The sequence below is a fragment of the Oncorhynchus keta genome, chromosome 27 (assembly GCF_023373465.1).
Source record: "Oncorhynchus keta strain PuntledgeMale-10-30-2019 chromosome 27, Oket_V2, whole genome shotgun sequence".
In the NCBI taxonomy this organism is placed as follows: Eukaryota; Metazoa; Chordata; class Actinopteri; order Salmoniformes; family Salmonidae; genus Oncorhynchus; species Oncorhynchus keta.
This window is the reverse complement of record NC_068447.1, coordinates 5,452,687-5,467,686: the sequence shown is the minus strand read 5'-3', so window position 1 is coordinate 5,467,686 and position 15,000 is coordinate 5,452,687. Positions and strand designations below refer to the sequence as shown.

Here is a 15,000-nt window from a genome sequence, read left to right as displayed (position 1 = left end):
GGCTCCAGAAAAGAGACAGAAAGAGAGTGATTGGCTACAGAAAAGAGACAGAAAGAGAGTGATTGGCTCCAGAAAAGAGACAGAAAGAGAGTGATTGGCTCCAGAAAAGAGACAGAAAGAGAGTGATTGGCTACAGAAAAGAGACAGAAAGAGAGTGATTGGCTACAGAAAAGAGACAGAAAGAGAGTGATTGGCTACAGAAAAGAGACAGAAAGAGAGTGATTGGCTACAGAAAAGAGACAGAAAGAGAGTGATTGGCTACAGAAAAGAGACAGAAAGAGAGTGATTGGCTACAGAAAAGAGACAGAAAGAGAGTGATTGGCTACAGAAAAGAGACAGAAAGAGAGTGATTGGCTACAGAAAAGAGACAGAAAGAGAGTGATTGGCTACAGAAAAGAGACAGAAAGAGAGTGATTGGCTACAGAAAAGAGACAGAAAGAGAGTGATTGGCTACAGAAAAGAGACAGAAAGAGAGTGATTGGCTACAGAAAAGAGACAGAAAGAGAGTGATTGGCTACAGAAAAGAGACAGAAAGAGAGTGATTGGCTACAGAAAAGAGACAGAAAGAGAGTGATTGGCTACAGAAAAGAGACAGAAAGAGAGTGATTGGCTACAGAAAAGAGACAGAAAGAGAGTGATTGGCTACAGAAAAGAGACAGAAAGGAGTGATTGGCTACAGAAAAGAGACAGAAAGGGAGTGATTGGCTACAGAAAAGAGACAGAAAGAGAGTGATTGGCTACAGAAAAGAGACAGAAAGGGAGTGATTGGCTACAGAAAAGAGACAGAAAGAGAGTGATTGGCTACAGAAAAGAGACAGAAAGAGAGTGATTGGCTACAGAAAAGAGACAGAAAGAGAGTGATTGGCTACAGAAAAGAGACAGAAAGAGAGTGATTGGCTACAGAAAAGAGACAGAAAGAGAGTGATTGGCTCCAGAAAAGAGACAGAAAGAGAGTGATTGGCTACAGAAAAGAGACAGAAAGAGAGTGATTGGCTACAGAAAAGAGACAGAAAGAGAGTGATTGGCTACAGAAAAGAGACAGAAAGAGAGTGATTGGCTACAGAAAAGAGACAGAAAGAGAGTGATTGGCTACAGAAAAGAGACAGAAAGAGAGTGATTGGCTCCAGAAAAGAGACAGAAAGAGAGTGATTGGCTACAGAAAAGAGACAGAAAGAGAGTGATTGGCTCCAGAAAAGAGACAGAAAGAGAGTGAATTGCTACAGAAAAGAGACAGAAAGAGAGTGATTGGCTACAGAAAAGAGACAGAAAGAGAGTGATTGGCTCCAGAAAAGAGACAGAAAGAGAGTGATTGGCTACAGAAAAGAGACAGAAAGAGAGTGATTGGCTACAGAAAAGAGACAGAAAGAGAGTGATTGGCTCCAGAAAAGAGACAGAAAGAGAGTGATTGGCTACAGAAAAGAGACAGAAAGAGAGTGATTGGCTCCAGAAAAGAGACAGAAAGAGAGTGATTGGCTACAGAAAAGAGACAGAAAGAGAGTGATTGGCTACAGAAAAGAGACAGAAAGAGAGTGATTGGCTACAGAAAAGAGACAGAAAGAGAGTGATTGGCTACAGAAAAGAGACAGAAAGAGAGTGATTGGCTACAGAACAGAGACAGAAAGAGAGTGATTGGCTACAGAAAAGAGACAGAAAGAGAGTGATTGGCTACAGAAAAGAGACAGAAAGAGAGTGATTGGCTACAGAAAAGAGACAGAAAGAGAGTGATTTGCTACAGAAAAGAGACAGAAAGAGAGTGATTGGCTACAGAAAAGAGACAGAAAGAGAGTGATTGGCTACAGAAAAGAGACAGAAAGAGAGTGATTGGCTCCAGAAAAGAGACAGAAAGAGAGTGATTGGCTACAGAAAAGAGACAGAAAGAGAGTGATTGGCTACAGAAAAGAGACAGAAAGAGAGTGATTGGCTACAGAAAAGAGACAGAAAGAGAGTGATTGGCTACAGAAAAGAGACAGAAAGAGAGTGATTGGCTACAGAAAAGAGACAGAAAGAGAGTGATTGGCTACAGAAAAGAGACAGAAAGAGAGTGATTGGCTACAGAAAAGAGACAGAAAGAGAGTGATTGGCTACAGAAAAGAGACAGAAAGAGAGTGATTGGCTACAGAAAAGAGACAGAAAGGGAGTGATTGGCTACAGAAAAGAGACAGAAAGAGAGTGATTGGCAGAAAAGAGACAGAAAAGAGACAGAAAGAGAGTGATTGGCTACAGAAAAGAGACAGAAAGAGAGTGATTGGCTACAGAAAAGAGACAGAAAGAGAGTGATTGGCTACAGAAAAGAGACAGAAAGAGAGTGATTGGCTACAGAAAAGAGACAGAAAGAGAGTGATTGGCTCCAGAAAAGAGACAGAAAGAGAGTGATTGGCTACAGAAAAGAGACAGAAAGAGAGTGATTGGCTCCAGAAAAGAGACAGAAAGAGAGTGATTGGCTACAGAAAAGAGACAGAAAGAGAGTGATTGGCTCAGAAAAGAGACAGAAAAGAGACAGAAAGAGAGTGATTGGCTACAGAAAAGAGACAGAAAGAGAGTGATTGGCTCCAGAAAAGAGACAGAAAGAGAGTGATTGGCTCCAGAAAAGAGACAGAAAGAGAGTGATTGGCTACAGAAAAGAGACAGAAAGAGAGTGATTGGCTACAGAAAAGAGACAGAAAGAGAGTGATTGGCTACAGAAAAGAGACAGAAAGAGAGTGATTGGCTACAGAAAAGAGACAGAAAGAGAGTGATTGGCTACAGAAAAGAGACAGAAAGAGAGTGATTGGCTACAGAAAAGAGACAGAAAGAGAGTGATTGGCTACAGAAAAGAGACAGAAAGAGAGTGATTGGCTACAGAAAAGAGACAGAAAGAGAGTGATTGGCTACAGAAAAGAGACAGAAAGAGAGTGATTGGCTACAGAAAAGAGACAGAAAGAGAGTGATTGGCTACAGAAAAGAGACAGAAAGAGAGTGATTGGCTACAGAAAAGAGACAGAAAGAGAGTGATTGGCTACAGAAAAGAGACAGAAAGAAAGTGATTGGCTCCAGAAAAGAGACAGAAAGAGAGTGATTGGCTACAGAAAAGAGACAGAAAGAGAGTGATTGGCTACAGAAAAGAGACAGAAAGAAAGTGATTGGCTCCAGAAAAGAGACAGAAAGAGAGTGATTGGCTACAGAAAAGAGACAGAAAGAGAGTGATTGGCTACAGAAAAGAGACAGAAAGAGAGTGATTGGCTACAGAAAAGAGCTACAGAAAAGAGACAGAAAGAAAGTGATTGGCTCCAGAAAAGAGACAGAAAGAAAGTGATTGGCTCCAGAAAAGAGACAGAAAGAGAGTGAGACAGAAAAGAGAAGAAAGAGTGATTTACAGAAAAGAGCTACAGAAAAGAGACAGAAAGAGAGTGATTGGCTACAGAAAAGAGACAGAAAGAGAGTGATTGGCTACAGAAAAGAGACAGAAAGAGAGTGATTGGCTACAGAAAAGAGACAGAAAGAGAGTGATTGGCTACAGAAAAGAGACAGAAAGAGAGTGATTGGCTACAGAAAAGAGACAGAAAGAGAGTGATTGGCTACAGAAAAGAGACAGAAAGAGAGTGATTGGCTACAGAAAAGAGACAGAAAGAGAGTGATTTGCTACAGAAAAGAGACAGAAAGAGAGTGATTGGCTACAGAAAAGAGACAGAAAGAGAGTGATTGGCTACAGAAAAGAGACAGAAAGAGAGTGATTGGCTACAGAAAAGAGACAGAAAGAGAGTGATTGGCTACAGAAAAGAGACAGAAAGAGAGTGATTGGCTACAGAAAAGAGACAGAAAGAGAGTGATTGGCTACAGAAAAGAGACAGAAAGAGAGTGATTGGCTACAGAAAAGAGACAGAAAGAGAGTGATTGGCTGACAGAAAAGAGACAGAAAGAGAGTGATTGGCTACAGAAAAGAGACAGAAAGAGAGTGATTGGCTACAGAAAAGAGACAGAAAGAGAGTGATTGGCTACAGAAAAGAGACAGAAAGAGAGTGATTGGCTACAGAAAAGAGACAGAAAGAGAGTGATTGGCTACAGAAAAGAGACAGAAAGAGAGTGATTGGCTACAGAAAAGAGACAGAAAAGAGACAGAAAGAGAGTGATTGGCTACAGAAAAGAGACAGAAAGAGAGTGATTGGCTACAGAAAAGAGACAGAAAGAGAGTGATTGGTGATTGGCTACAGAAAAGAGACAGAAAGAGAGTGATTCCAGAAAAGAGACAGAAAGAGAGTGACAGAAAAGAGACAGAAAGAGAGTGATTGGCTACAGAAAAGAGACAGAAAGAGAGTGATTGGCTACAGAAAAGAGACAGAAAGAGAGTGATTGGCTACAGAAAAGAGACAGAAAGAGAGTGATTGGCTACAGAAAAGAGACAGAAAGAGAGTGATTGGCTACAGAAAAGAGACAGAAAGAGAGTGATTGGCTACAGAAAAGAGACAGAAAGAGAGTGATTGAAAAGAGACAGAAAGAGAGACAGAAAGAAAGAGAGTGATTGGCTACAGAAAAGAGACAGAAAGAGAGTGATTGGCTACAGAAAAGAGACAGAAAGAGAGTGATTGGCTACAGAAAAGAGACAGAAAGAGAGTGATTGGCTACAGAAAAGAGACAGAAAGAGAGTGATTGGCTACAGAAAAGAGACAGAAAGAAAGTGATTGGCTCCAGAAAAGAGACAGAAAGAGACAGAGACAGAAAGAGAGTGATTGGCTCCAGAAAAGAGACAGAAAGAGAGTGATTGGCTACAGAAAAGAGACAGAAAGAGAGTGATTGGCTACAGAAAAGAGACAGAAAGAGAGTGATTGGCTACAGAAAAGAGACAGAAAGAGAGTGATTGGCTACAGAAAAGAGACAGAAAGAGAGTGATTGGCTACAGAAAAGAGACAGAAAGAGAGTGATTGGCTACAGAAAAGAGACAGAAAGAGAGTGATTGGCTACAGAAAAGAGACAGAAAGAGAGTGATTGGCTACAGAAAAGAGACAGAAAGAGAGTGATTGGCTACAGAAAAGAGACAGAAAGAGAGTGATTGGCTACAGAAAAGAGACAGAAAGAGAGTGATTGGCTACAGAAAAGAGACAGAAAGAGAGTGATTGGCTACAGAAAAGAGACAGAAAAGAGACAGAAAGAGAGTGATTGGCTACAGAAAAGAGACAGAAAAGAGTGATTGGCTACAGAAAAGAGACAGAAAGAGAGTGATTGGCTACAGAAAAGAGACAGAAAGAGAGTGATTGGCTACAGAAAAGAGACAGAAAGAGAGTGATTGGCTACAGAAAAGAGACAGAAAGAGAGTGATTGGCTACAGAAAAGAGACAGAAAGAGAGTGATTGGCTACAGAAAAGAGACAGAAAGAGAGTGATTGGCTACAGAAAAGAGACAGAAAGAGAGTGATTGAGCTACAGAAAAGAGACAGAAAGAGAGACAGAAAGACAGAAAGAGTGATTGGCTACAGAAAAAGAGACAGAAAGAGAGTGATTGGCTACAGAAAAGAGACAGAAAGGGGAGTGATTGGCTACAGAAAAGAGACAGAAAGAGAGTGATTGGCTACAGAAAAGAGACAGAAAGAGAGTGATTGGCTACAGAAAAGAGACAGAAAGAGAGTGATTGGCTACAGAAAAGAGACAGAAAGAAAGTGATTGGCTACAGAAAAGAGACAGAAAGAGAGTGATTGGCTCCAGAAAAGAGACAGAAAGAGAGTGATTGGCTACAGAAAAGAGACAGAAAGAGAGTGATTGGCTACAGAAAAGAGACAGAAAGAGAGTGATTGGCTACAGAAAAGAGACAGAAAGAGAGTGATTGGCTACAGAAAAGAGACAGAAAGAGAGTGATTGGCTCCAGAAAAGAGACAGAAAGAGAGTGATTGGCTACAGAAAAGAGACAGAAAGAGAGTGATTGGCTACAGAAAAGAGACAGAAAGAGAGTGATTGGCTACAGAAAAGAGACAGAAAGAGAGTGATTGGCTACAGAAAAGAGACAGAAAGAGAGTGATTGGCTACAGAAAAGAGACAGAAAGAGAGTGATTGGCTACAGAAAAGAGACAGAAAGAGAGTGATTGGCTACAGAAAAGAGACAGAAAGAGAGTGATTGGCTACAGAAAAGAGACAGAAAGAGAGTGATTGGCTACAGAAAAGAGACAGAAAGAGAGTGATTGGCTACAGAAAAGAGACAGAAAGAGAGTGATTGGCTACAGAAAAGAGACAGAAAAGAGACAGAAAGAGAGTGATTGGCTACAGAAAAGAGACAGAAAGAGAGTGATTGGCTACAGAAAAGAGACAGAAAGAGAGTGATTGGCTACAGAAAAGAGACAGAAAGAGAGTGATTGGCTACAGAAAAGAGACAGAAAGAGAGTGATTGGCTACAGAAAAGAGACAGAAAGAGAGTGATTGGCTACAGAAAAGAGACAGAAAGAGAGTGATTGGCTACAGAAAAGAGACAGAAAGAGAGTGATTGGCTACAGAAAAGAGACAGAAAGAGAGTGATTGGCTACAGAAAAGAGACAGAAAGAGAGTGATTGGCTACAGAAAAGAGACAGAAAGAGAGTGATTGGCTACAGAAAAGAGACAGAAAGAGAGTGATTGGCTACAGAAAAGAGACAGAAAGAGAGTGATTGGCTACAGAAAAGAGACAGAAAGAGAGTGATTGGCTACAGAAAAGAGACAGAAAGAGAGTGATTGGCTACAGAAAAGAGACAGAAAGAGAGTGATTGGCTACAGAAAAGAGACAGAAAGAGAGTGATTGGCTACAGAAAAGAGACAGAAAAGAGACAGAAAGAGAGTGATTGGCTACAGAAAAGAGACAGAAAGAGAGTGATTGGCTACAGAAAAGAGACAGAAAGAGAGTGATTGGCTACAGAAAAGAGACAGAAAGAGAGTGATTGGCTACAGAAAAGAGACAGAAAGAGAGTGATTGGCTACAGAAAAGAGACAGAAAGAGAGTGATTGGCTACAGAAAAGAGACAGAAAGAGAGTGATTGGCTACAGAAAAGAGACAGAAAGAGAGTGATTGGCTACAGAAAAGAGACAGAAAGAGAGTGATTGGCTACAGAAAAGAGACAGAAAGAGAGTGATTGGCTACAGAAAAGAGACAGAAAGAGAGTGATTGGCTACAGAAAAGAGACAGAAAGAGAGTGATTGGCTACAGAAAAGAGACAGAAAGAGAGTGATTGGCTACAGAAAAGAGACAGAAAAAGAGAGTGATTGGCTACAGAAAAGAGACAGAAAGAGAGTGATTGGCTACAGAAAAGAGACAGAAAGAAAGTGATTGGCTCCAGAAAAGAGACAGAAAGAGAGTGATTGGCTACAGAAAAGAGACAGAAAGAGAGTGATTGGCTACAGAAAAGAGACAGAAAGAGAGTGATTGGCTACAGAAAAGAGACAGAAAGAAAGTGATTGGCTACAGAAAAGAGACAGAAAGAGAGTGATTGGCTACAGAAAAGAGACAGAAAGAGAGTGATTGGCTACAGAAAAGAGACAGAAAGAGAGTGATTGGCTACAGAAAAGAGACAGAAAGAAAGTGATTGGCTACAGAAAAGAGACAGAAAGAGAGTGATTGGCTACAGAAAAGAGACAGAAAGAGAGTGATTGGCTACAGAAAAGAGACAGAAAGAGAGTGATTGGCTACAGAAAAGAGACAGAAAGAGAGTGATTGGCTACAGAAAAGAGACAGAAAGAGAGTGATTGGCTACAGAAAAGAGACAGAAAGAGAGTGATTGGCTACAGAAAAGAGACAGAAAGAGAGTGATTGGCTACAGAAAAGAGACAGAAAGAGAGTGATTGGCTACAGGAACAAATAGAAACGTTGGAGGTGACGACAACTATCTGAATACAGATGTCAGGAAGTGACTCCTTTTCTGAAACTATTGTATTGGCTGCCTTCAACCAATAACAGGGCTGTGGGCTGCCTTCAACCAATAACAGGGCTGTGGGCTGCCTTCAACCAATAACAGGGCTGTGGGCTGCCATCAACCAATAACAGGGAAGAGAAACACTCTTTAACATGTCGCTTCAACACAGCTACAACTGGAAGTGACTTTTTCGTAGCAGGTTAGGAGAACTAATGTAGCAGGTTAGGAGAACTAATGTAGCAGGTTAGGAGAACTAAGGTAGCAGGTTAGGAGAACTAATGTAGCAGGTTAGGATAATTAAGGTAGCAGGTTAGAACTAATGTAGCAGGTTAGGATAATTAAGGTAGCAGGTTAGGAGAACTAATGTAGCAGGTTAGGATAATTAATGTAGCAGGTTAGGAGAACTAATGTAGCAGGTTAGGATAATTAAGGTAGCAGGTTAGAACTAATGTAGCAGGTTAGGATAATTAAGGTAGCAGGTTAGGAGAACTAATGTAGCAGGTTAGGATAATTAAGGTAGCAGGTTAGGAGAACTAATGTAGCAGGTTAGGATAATTAAGGTAGCAGGTTAGGAGAACTAATGTAGCAGGTTAGGATAATTAAGGTAGCAGGTTAGGAGAACTAATGTAGCAGGTTAGGATAATTAAGGTAGCAGGTTAGGAGAACTAATGTAGCAGGTTAGGATAATTAAGGTAGCAGGTTAGGAGAACTAATGTAGCAGGTTAGGATAATTAAGGTAGCAGGTTAGGAGAACTAATGTAGCAGGTTAGGAGAACTAATGTAGCAGGTTAGGATAATTAAGGTAGCAGGTTAGGAGAACTAATGTAGCAGGTTAGGATAATTAAGGTAGCAGGTTAGGAGAACTAATGTAGCAGGTTAGGATAATTAAGGTAGCAGGTTAGGAGAACTAATGTAGCAGGTTAGGATAATTAAGGTAGCAGGTTAGAACTAATGTAGCAGGTTAGGATAATTAAGGTAGCAGGTTAGAACTAATGTAGCAGGTTAGGATAATTAAGGTAGCAGGTTAGGAGAAGTAATGTAGCAGGTTAGGATAATTAAGGTATCAGGTTAGGAGAATTAGGTTAAGGTTAGAAAAAAAGCTAGGGTTAGGGCTAGGGGGAAAATGCCCACCTAACCTGCTACGATAATCACATGCTGAACATAGAAATAGAATGAATAAATATAATAATAATAATAATATATGCCATTTAGCAGAATGAATAGAGGACACACAGTATCCTATCCTACTCCCATCTATCTGACAGTCATATTAGAGGGCAGCAAGGTAGCCTAGTGGGTAGAGTGTAGGGACGGCAGGTAGCCTAGTGGTTAGAGTGTAGGGACGGCAGGTAGCCTAGTGGTTAGAGTGTAGGGACGGCAGGTAGCCTAGTGGTTAGAGCGCAGAGGCGGCAGGGTAGCCTAGTGGTTAGAGTGTAGGGACGGCAGGTAGCCTAGTGGGTAGAGTGTAGAGGCAGGTAGCCTAGTGGGTAGAGTGTAGAGGCAGGTAGCCTAGTGGGTAGAGTGTAGAGGCAGGTAGCCTAGTGGGTAGAGTGTAGAGGCAGGTAACCTAGTGGGTAGAGCGTTGGGTCAGTAACCGAAAGGATACCCATTGAATTGCCAAGCAAAAATCTGTCGATGTGCCTCGTTGAGCAAGGCACGTAGCCAGGAGTGTCAAAACACTATCGCTGACCCTGGAAAACAACACATTTCACTGCACCTTTCATTGCACGTGACAGTAAAAACATGTTTTCATTTTTCTTTGTTCTGTTTTTATCTGAAATGATTGCTTATGGTACCTTCATATGTGTTTAAAATATTACTGTTCTCAGATTCTTAATGCATAGATTTAAGATGTGTTTTGTTGCAAAACGCTACTATCCATCGTTTAGCTGTTCGTATCCTGTATGTTTGACCGTGATATGTGGTTGTCCCACCTAGCTATCTGAATATACTAACTACTGTGATATGGTTGTCCCACCTAGCTATCTGAATATACTAACTACTGTGATATGGTTGTCCCACCCAGCTATCTGAATATACTAACTACTGTGATATGTGGTTGTCTCACCTAGCTATCTGAATATACTAACTACTGTGATATGTGGTTGTCCCACCCAGCTATCTGAATATACTAACTACTGTGATATGTGGTTGTCCCACCTAGCTATCTGAATATACTAACTACTGTGATATGTGGTTGTCCCACCTAGCTATCTGAATATACTAACTACTGTGATATGTGGTTGTCCCACCTAGCTATCTGAATATACTAACTACTGTGATATGTGGTTGTCTCACCTAGCTATCTGAATATACTAACTACTGTGATATGTGGTTGTCCCACCCAGCTATCTGAATATACTAACTACTGTGATATGTGGTTGTCCCACCCAGCTATCTGAATATACTAACTACTGTGATATGTGGTTGTCCCACCTAGCTATCTGAATATACTAACTACTGTGATATGTGGTTGTCCCACCTAGCTATCTGAATATACTAACTACTGTGATATGTGGTTGTCCCACCTAGCTATCTGAATATACTAACTACTGTGATATGTGGTTGTCTCACCTAGCTATCTGAAGATGAATATACTAACTACTGTGATATGTGGTTGTCCCACCCAGCTATCTGAATATACTAACTACTGTGATATGTGGTTGTCCCACCTAGCTATCTGAATATACTAACTACTGTGATATGTGGTTGTCTCACCTAGCTATCTGAATATACTAACTACTGTGATATGTGGTTGTCCCACCTAGCTATCTGAATATACTAACTACTGTGATATGTGGTTGTCCCACCTAGCTATCTGAATATACTAACTACTGTGATATGTGGTTGTCCTACCCAGCTATCTGAATATACTAACTACTGTGATATGTGGTTGTCCCACCCAGCTATCTGAATATACTAACTACTGTGATATGTGGTTGTCCCACCTAGCTATCTGAATATACTAACTACTGTGATATGTGGTTGTCTCACCTAGCTATCTGAATATACTAACTACTGTGATATGTGGTTGTCTCACCTAGCTATCTGAATATACTAACTACTGTGATATGTGGTTGTCCCACCTAGCTATCTGAATATACTAACTACTGTGATATGTGGTTGTCTCACCTAGCTATCTGAAGATGAATATACTAACTACTGTGATATGTGGTTGTCCCACCTAGCTATCTGAATATACTAACTACTGTGATATGTGGTTGTCCCACCCAGCTATCTGAATATACTAACTACTGTGATATGTGGTTGTCCCACCTAGCTATCTGAATATACTAACTACTACGGAGCTCCTCTTCCTCCCGGGGAAGGACTGCCCGTTCCATGATCTCGCCATCACGGTTGACAACTCCATTGTGTCCTCCTCCCAGAGCGCTAAGAACCTTGGCGTGATCCTGGACAACACCCTGTCGTTCTCAACTAACATCAAGGCGGTGTCCCGTTCCTGTAGGTTCATGCTCCACAACATCCGCAGAGTACGACCCTGCCTCACACAGGAAGCGGCGCAGGTCCTAATCCAGGCACTTGTCATCTCCCGTCTTGATTACTGCAACTCGCTTTTGGCTGGGCTCCCTGCCTGTGCAATTAAACCCCTACAACTCATCCAGAACGCCGCAGCCCGTCTGGTGTTCAACCTTCCCAAGTTCTCTCACGTCACCCCGCTCCTCCGCTCTCTCCACTGGCTTCCAGTTGAAGCTCGCATCCGCTACAAGACCATGGTGCTTGCCTACGGAGCTGTGAGGGGAACGGCACCTCAGTACCTCCAGGCTCTGATCAGGCCCTACACCCAAACAAGGGCACTGCGTTCATCCACCTCTGGCCTGCTCGCCTCCCTACCACTGAGGAAGTACAGTTCCCGCTCAGCCCAGTCAAAACTGTTCGCTGCTCTGGCCCCCAATGGTGGAACAAACTTCCTCACGACGCCAGGACAGCGGAGTCAATCACCACCTTCCGGAGACACCTGAAACCCCACCTCTTCAAGGAATACCTAGGATAGGGTAAGTAATCCTTCTCACCCCCCTAAAAAGATTTAGATGCACTATTGTAAGTGGCTGTTCCACTGGATGTCATAAGGTGTATGCACCAATTTGTAAGTCGCTCTGGATAAGAGCGTCTCCTAAATGACTTAAATGTAAATGTACTGTGATATGTGGTTGTCCCACCTAGCTATCTGAATATACTAACTACTGTGATATGTGGTTGTCTCACCTAGCTATCTGAATATACTAACTACTGTGATATGTGGTTGTCTCACCCAGCTATCTGAACATACTAACTACTGTGATATGTGGTTGTCTCACCTAGCTATCTGAATATACTAACTACTGTGATATGTGGTTGTCTCACCTAGCTATCTGAATATACTAACTACTGTGATATGTGGTTGTCTCACCTAGCTATCTGAATATACTAACTACTGTGATATGTGGTTGTCCCACCTAGCTATCTGAATATACTAACTACTGTGATATGTGGTTGTCCCACCTAGCTATCTGAATATACTAACTACTGTGATATGTGGTTGTCCCACCTAGCTATCTGAATATACTAACTACTGTGATATGTGGTTGTCTCACCTAGCTATCTGAATATACTAACTACTATCTTGGGATAAATGGCCTAACTCTAAGTCCCTCTGGATAAGACTATTAGGCACACTGGATAAGACTATAAGTCACTCTGGATAAGACTAAGAGAGGGAGGAGAGAGAGAGAGAGAGAGAGGGAGAGGGAGAGGGAGAGGGAGAGGAGAGGGAGAGGGAGAGGGAGAGGGAGGGAGAGAGAGAGAGAGAGAGAGAGAGAGAGAGAGAGAGAGAGAGAGGGGGAGGAGGGAGGGAGAGAGACAGAGAGAGGGAGAGGGAGAGAGAGAGGGGAGAGGGAGGGAGAGAGAGAGGGAGGGAGAGAGAGAGGGGGAGAGGGAGGGAAAGAGAGGGGGAGAGGAGAAAACCGACTTCTCCCCCTTTTTTTCCACTTTAATTAGTAAAGTAACTACATTTTTCTTTCAACTGCATTGTTGGTTAAGGGCTGTTGGTTAAGGGCTGTTGGTTAAGGGCTGTTGGTTAAGGGCTGTTGGTTAAGGGCTGTTGGTTAATGGCTGTTGGTTAAGGGCTGTTGGTTAATGGCTGTTGGTTAATGGCTGTTGGTTAAGGGCTGTTGGTTAAGGGCTGTTGGTTAATGGCTGTTGGTTAAGGGCTGTTGGTTAAGGGCTGTTGGTTAAGGGCTGTTGGTTAATGGCTGTTGGTTAAGGGCTGTTGGTTAAGGGCTGTTGGTTAATGGCTGTTGGTTAAGGGCTGTTGGTTAAGGGCTGTTGGTTAAGGGCTGTTGGTTAAGGGCTGTTGGTTAAGGGCTGTTGGTTAAGGGCTGTTGGTTAAGGGCTGTTGGTTAATGGCTGTTGGTTAAGGGCTGTTGGTTAAGAGCTGTTGGTTAATGGCTGTTGGTTAAGGGCTGTTGGTTAATGGCTGTTGGTTAAGGGCTGTTGGTTAAGGGCTGTTGGTTAAGGGCTGTTGGTTAATGGCTGTTGGTTAAGGGCTGTTGGTTAAGGGCTGTTGGTTAAGGGCTGTTGGTTAAGGGCTGTTGGTTAAGGGCTGTTGGTTAAGGGCTGTTGGTTAATGGCTGTTGGTTAAGGGCTGTTGGTTAAGAGCTGTTGGTTAATGGCTGTTGGTTAAGGGCTGTTGGTTAAGGGCTGTTGGTTAATGGCTGTTGGTTAAGGGCTGTTGGTTAAGGGCTGTTGGTTAAGGGCTGTTGGTTAATGGCTGTTGGTTAAGGGCTGTTGGTTAAGGGCTGTTGGTTAATGGCTGTTGGTTAAGGGCTGTTGGTTAAGGGCTGTTGGTTAATGGCTGTTGGTTAAGGGCTGTTCGTTAACGGCTGTTGGTTAAGGGCTGTTGGTTAACGGCTGTTGGTTAAGGGCTGTTGGTTAAGGGCTGTTGGTTAAGGGCTGTTGGTTAAGGGCTGTTGGTTAATGGCTGTTGGTTAAGGGCTGTTGGTTAAGGGCTGTTGGTTAATGGCTGTTGGTTAAGGGCTGTTGGTTAATGGCTGTTGGTTAAGGGCTGTTGGTTAAGGGCTGTTGGTTAAGGGCTGTTGGTTAAGGGCTGTTGGTTAATGGCTGTTGGTTAAGGGCTGTTGGTTAAGGGCTGTTGGTTAAGGGCTGTTGGTTAATGGCTGTTGGTTAAGGGCTGTTGGTTAAGGGCTGTTGGTTAAGGGCTGTTGGTTAATGGCTGTTGGTTAATGGCTGTTGGTTAAGGGCTGTTGGTTAAGGGCTGTTGGTTAGGGCTGTTGGTTAAGGGCTGTTGGTTAAGGGCTGTTGGTTAAGGGCTGTTGGTTAAGGGCTGTTGGTTAAGGGCTGTTGGTTAAGGGCTGTTGGTTAATGGCTGTTGGTTAATGGCTGTTGGTTAAGGGCTGTTGGTTAAGGGCTGTTGGTTAAGGGCTGTTGGTTAATGGCTGTTGGCTGTTGGTTAAGGGCTGTTGGTTAAGGGCTGTTGGTTAAGGGCTGTTGGTTAAGGGGTTAATGGCTGTTGGTTAAGGGCTGTTGGTTAAGGGCTGCTGGTTAAGGGCTGTTGGTTAAGGGCTGTTGGTTAAGGGCTGTTGGTTAAGGGCTGTTGGTTAAGGGCTGTTGGTTAAGGGCTGTTGGTTAATGGCTGTTGGTTAAGGGCTGTTGGTTAAGGGCTGTTGGTTAAGGGCTGTTGGTTAAGGGCTGTTGGTTAAGGGCTGTTGGTTAAGGGCTGTTGGTTAAGGGCTGTTGGTTAAGGGCTGTTGGTTAATGGCTGTTGGTTAAGGGCTGTTGGTTAAGGGCTGTTGGTTAAGGGCTGTTGGTTAAGGGCTGTTGGTTAAGGGCTGTTGGTTAAGGGCTGTTGGTTAAGGGCTGTTGGTTAATGGCTGTTGGTTAAGGGCTGTTGGTTAAGGGCTGTTGGTTAAGGGCTGTTGGTTAAGGGCTGTTGGTTAAGGGCTGTTGGTTAATGGCTGTTGGTTAAGGGCTGTTGGTTAAGGGCTGTTGGTTAATGGCTGTTGGTTAATGGCTGTTGGTTAAGGGCTGTTGGTTAAGGGCTGTTGGTTAATGGCTGTTGGTTAATGGCTGTTGGTTAAGGGCTGTTGGTTAATGGCTGTTGGTTAAGGGCTGTTGGTTAAGGGCTGTTGGTTAATGGCTGTTGG

The 15,000-nt window shown here is 42.8% G+C and overlaps 1 protein-coding gene and 2 long non-coding RNA genes across 14 annotated transcripts in view; 1 reads left to right on the top strand and 2 right to left on the bottom strand.

The window, feature by feature from the left end:
• Nucleotides 1-15,000, bottom strand: part of lama5 (laminin, alpha 5) — a 418,234-nt gene that overhangs the window by 367,466 nt on the left and 35,768 nt on the right. The window lies entirely within an intron of this gene.
• Nucleotides 8,052-8,778, top strand: LOC127912377 (uncharacterized). Its single transcript, XR_008082135.1, has 4 exons — nt 8,052-8,080; nt 8,166-8,209; nt 8,295-8,602; nt 8,669-8,778. It is a non-coding gene; the product is annotated as an uncharacterized LOC127912377 (long non-coding RNA).
• LOC127912376 (uncharacterized) lies at nt 9,811-12,491 on the bottom strand. 9 transcript variants are annotated; one of them, XR_008082131.1, is made up of 5 exons: nt 12,157-12,491; nt 10,970-11,113; nt 10,832-10,923; nt 9,998-10,601; nt 9,860-9,905 (listed from the first exon to the last, which is right to left on the bottom strand). It is a non-coding gene; the product is annotated as an uncharacterized LOC127912376 (long non-coding RNA). The 9 variants fall into 9 exon arrangements; XR_008082126.1 differs by having other exon boundaries at nt 9,811-10,601; XR_008082129.1 differs by having other exon boundaries at nt 9,811-10,601; nt 10,832-10,969; nt 11,022-11,113.